General features: G+C 47.3%; 1 long non-coding RNA gene across 16 annotated transcripts; it reads right to left on the bottom strand.

The window, feature by feature from the left end:
• Window positions 1-1,310: 1,310 nt before the first annotated feature.
• Window positions 1,311-4,348, bottom strand: LOC127921248 (uncharacterized). 16 transcript variants are annotated; one of them, XR_008108562.1, is made up of 7 exons: window positions 4,199-4,348; window positions 3,919-4,128; window positions 3,150-3,359; window positions 3,045-3,114; window positions 1,966-2,070; window positions 1,545-1,719; window positions 1,311-1,437 (listed from the first exon to the last, which is right to left on the bottom strand). It is a non-coding gene; the product is annotated as an uncharacterized LOC127921248 (long non-coding RNA). The 16 variants fall into 16 exon arrangements; XR_008108560.1 differs by having other exon boundaries at window positions 3,954-4,128; XR_008108563.1 differs by lacking the exons at window positions 3,919-4,128; window positions 4,199-4,348 and adding an exon at window positions 3,779-3,893.
• Window positions 4,349-4,482: the final 134 nt, after the last annotated feature.

Genomic DNA, 4,482 nt, shown 5'->3' with positions numbered 1-4,482 from the left:
GTTACCTGTAACCAGTGGTCAGGCATTGTATAGTGTTACTTGTAACTAGTGGTCAGGGCAGTGTATAGTGTTACCTGTAACCAGTGGTCAGGGCAGTGTATAGTGTTACTTGTAACCAGTGGTCAGGGCATTGTATAGTGTTACCTGTAACCAGTGGTCAGGCCATGTGCACAGTGTTACCTGTAACCAGTGGTCAGGGCAGTGTACAGTGTTACCTGTAACCAGTGGTCAGGGCATTGTACAGTGTTACCTGTAACCAGTGGTCAGGGCATTGTACCGTGTTACCTGTAACCAGTGGTCAGGGCATTGTACAGTGTTACCTGTAACCAGTGGTCAGGCCATTGTATAGTGTTACCTGTAACCAGTGGTCAGGGCAGTGTACAGTGGTTACCTGTAACCAGTGGTCAGGGCAGTGCACACTGTTGCCTGTAACCAGTGGTCAGGGCAGTGTACAGTGTTACCTGTAACCAGGTAGGGCAGTGCACAGTTGCCTGTAACCAGTGGTCAGCAGTGTACAGTGTTACCTGTAACCAGTGGTATGGGCATTGTACACTGTTGCCTGTAACCAGTGGTCAGGGCATTGTACAGTGGTTACCTGTAACCAGTGGTCAGGGCATGGCATACAGTGCTACTCTGTAACCAGTGGTCAGGGCAGTGTACAGTGTTGCCTGTAACCAGTGGTCAGGCAGTGCACAGTGTTACCTGCAACCAGTGGTCAGGCAGTGTACAGTGTTACCTGTAACCAGTGGTCATGGGCATTGTACAGTGGTTACCTGTAACCAGTGGGTTAGGGCACAGTACAGGTGGCTATTCCTGTAACCAGTGGTCAGGCATGGCGTACAGTGTTACCTGTAACCAGTGGTCAGGGCAGTGCACACTGTTGCCTGTAACCAGTGGTCAGGCAGTGTACAGTGTTACCTGTAACCAGTGGTATGGGCAGTGTACAGTGTTACCTGTAACCAGTGGTTAGGGCATTGTACAGTGTTGCCTGTAACCAGTGGTCAGGCATTGTACAGTGTTACCTGTAACCAGTAGATCAGGAGCATTATGTAGTGTTACCCATAACTAGTGGGTCAAGACAATGTATAGATGTTACACCTGTAACCTCCAGTAGTCAGGAGCAGTGTATAGTGTTATGACAGTGGTCAGGGCATTGTATAGTGTTTGTAACCAGTGGGCAGGCCATTGTATGGTTTTACCTGTAACCAGTGGTCAGGGCATTTGGGTGACACCTGCAGTGGTCAGACGTGTACAGTGTTACCTGTAACCAGTGGTCAGGGCAGTGGACGGTGTTACTCTGTAACCAGTGGTCAGGGCATTGTATAGTGTTACCTGTAACCAGTGGTCAGGGCATTGTATAGTGTTACCTGTAACCAGTGGTCAGGGCATTGTATAGTGTTACCTGTAACCAGTGGGCAGGGCATTGTATAGTGTTACCTGTAACCAGTGGTCAGGGCATTGTATAGTGTTACCTGTAACCAGTGGTCAGGGGCATTGTATAGTGTTACCTGTAACCAGTGAGTCAGGGCATTGTATAGTGTTACCTGTAACCAGTGGGCAGGGCATTGTATAGTGTTACCTGTAACCAGTGGGCAGGGCATTGTATAGTGTTACCTGTAACCAGTGGGCAGGGCATTGTATAGTGTTACCTGTAACCAGTGGTCAGGGCATTGTATAGTGTTACCTGTAACCAGTGGTCAGGGCATTGTATAGTGTTACCTGTAACCAGTGGGCAGGGCATTGTATAGTGTTACCTGTAACCAGTGGTCAGGGCATTGTATAGTGTTACCTGTAACCAGTGGGCAGGAGCATTGTATAGTGTTACCTGTAACCAGTGGTCAGGGCATTGTATAGTGTTACCTGTAACCAGTGGTCAGGGCATTGTATAGTGTTACCTGTAACCAGTGGTCAGGGCAGTGTATAGTGTTACCTGTAACCAGTGGTCAGGGCATTGTATAGTGTTACCTGTAACCAGTGGTCAGGGCATTGTATAGTGTTACCTGTAACCAGTGGGCAGGGCATTGTATAGTGTTACCTGTAACCAGTGGTCAGGGCATTGTATAGTGTTACCTGTAACCAGTGGTCAGGGCATTGTATAGTGTTACCTGTAACCAGTGGTCAGGGCATTGTATAGTGTTACCTGTAACCAGTGGTCAGGGCATTGTATAGTGTTACCTGTAACCAGTGGTCAGGGCATTGTATAGTGTTACCTGTAACCAGTGGTCAGGGCATTGTATAGTGTTACCTGTAACCAGTGGTCAGGGCATTGTATAGTGTTACCTGTAACCAGTGGTCAGGGCATTGTATAGTGTTACTTGTAACTAGTGGTCAGGGCAGTGTATAGTGTTACCTGTAACCAGTGGTCAGGGCAGTGTATAGTGTTACCTGTAACCAGTGGTCAGGGCATTGTATAGTGTTACCTGTAACCAGTGGTCAGGGCATTGTATAGTGTTACCTGTAACCAGTGGTCAGGGCATTGTATAGTGTTACCTGTAACCAGTGGTCAGGGCATTGTACAGTGTTACCTGTAACCAGTGGTCAGGGCATTGTATAGTGTTACCTGTAACCAGTGGTCAGGGCATTGTATAGTGTTACCTGTAACCAGTGGTCAGGGCATTGTATAGTGTTACCTGTAACCAGTGGTCAGGGCATTGTATAGTGTTACCTGTAACCAGTGGTCAGGGCATTGTATAGTGTTACCTGTAACCAGTGGTCAGGGCAGTACAGTGTTACCTGTAACCAGTGGTCAGGCATGTACAGTGTTACTGTAACCAGTGGTCAGGGCATTGTATATGTTACCTGTAACCAGTGGTCAGGGCATTGTATAGTGTTACCTGTAACCAGTGGTCAGGGCATTGTATAGTGTTACCTGTAACCAGTGGTCAGGGCATTGTATAGTGTTACCTGTAACCAGTGGTCAGGGCAGTGTATAGTGTTACCTGTAACCAGTGGTCAGGGCATTGTATAGTGTTACCTGTAACCAGTGGTCAGGGCATTGTATAGTGTTACCTGTAACCAGTGGTCAGGGCATTGTATAGTGTTACCTGTAACCAGTGGGCAGGGCATTGTATAGTGTTACCTGTAACCAGTGGTCAGGGCATTGCACAGTGTTACCTGTAACCAGTGGTCAGGGCATTGTACAGTGTTACCTGTAACCAGTGGTCAGGGCATTGTATAGTGTTACCTGTAACCAGTGGTCAGGGCATTGTATAGTGTTACCTGTAACCAGTGGGCAGGGCATTGTATAGTGTTACCTGTAACCAGTGATCAGGGCATTGTATAGTGTTACCTGTAACCAGTGGTCAGGGCATTGCACAGTGTTACCTGTAACCAGTGGTCAGGGCATTGTATAGTGTTACCTGTAACCAGTGGGCAGGGCATTGTATAGTGTTACCTGTAACCAGTGGTCAGGGCATTGTATAGTGTTACCTGTAACCAGTGGTCAGGGCAGTGTATAGTGTTACCTGTAACCAGTGGTCAGGGCATTGTATAGTGTTACCTGTAACCAGTGGTCAGGGCATTGTATAGTGTTACTGTAACCAGTGGTCAGGGCATTGTATAGTGTTACCTGTAACCAGTGGTCAGGGCATTGTATAGTGTTACCTGTAACCAGTGGTCAGGGCATTGTATAGTGTTACCTGTAACCAGTGGTCAGGGCATTGTATAGTGTTACCTGTAACCAGTGGTCAGGGCAGTGTATAGTGTTACCTGTAACCAGTGGTCAGGGCATTGTATAGTGTTACCTGTAACCAGTGGTCAGGGCATTGTATAGTGTTACCTGTAACCAGTGGTCAGGGCATTGTATAGTGTTACCTGTAACCAGTGGTCAGGGCATTGTATAGTGTTACCTGTAACCAGTGGTCAGGGCATTGTATAGTGTTACCTGTAACCAGTGATAAGGGCATTGTATAGTGTTACCTGTAACCAGTGGTCAGGGCATTGTATAGTGTTACCTGTAACCAGTGGTCAGGGCATTGTATAGTGTTACCTGTAACCAGTGGTCAGGGCAGTGTATAGTGTTACCTGTAACCAGTGGTCAGGGCAGTGTATAGTGTTACCTGTAACCAGTGGTCAGGGCAGTGTATAGTGTTACTTGTAACCAGTGGTCAGGGCAGTGTATAGTGTTACCTGTAACCAGTGGTCAGGGCATTGTATAGTGTTACTTGTAACCAGTGGTCAGGGCATTGTATAGTGTTACCTGTAACCAGTGGTCAGGGCAGTGTATAGTGTTACTTGTAACCAGTGGTCAGGGCATTGTATAGTGTTACCTGTAACCAGTGGTCAGGGCATTGTATAGTGTTACCTGTAACCAGTGGTCAGGGCATTGTATAGTGTTACCTGTAACCAGTGGTCAGGGCATTGTATAGTGTTACCTGTAACCAGTGGTCAGGGCATTGTACAGTGTTACCTGTAACCAGTGGTCAGGGCATTGTATAGTGTTACCTGTAACCAGTGGTCAGGGCATTGTACAGTGTTACCTGT

The sequence above is a fragment of the Oncorhynchus keta genome, unplaced genomic scaffold, assembly GCF_023373465.1.
Source record: "Oncorhynchus keta strain PuntledgeMale-10-30-2019 unplaced genomic scaffold, Oket_V2 Un_contig_21808_pilon_pilon, whole genome shotgun sequence".
NCBI classification, from domain to species: Eukaryota; Metazoa; Chordata; class Actinopteri; order Salmoniformes; family Salmonidae; genus Oncorhynchus; species Oncorhynchus keta.
The sequence above is the reverse complement of the archived record's forward strand: the minus strand, read 5'-3'. Positions and strand labels throughout refer to the sequence as shown.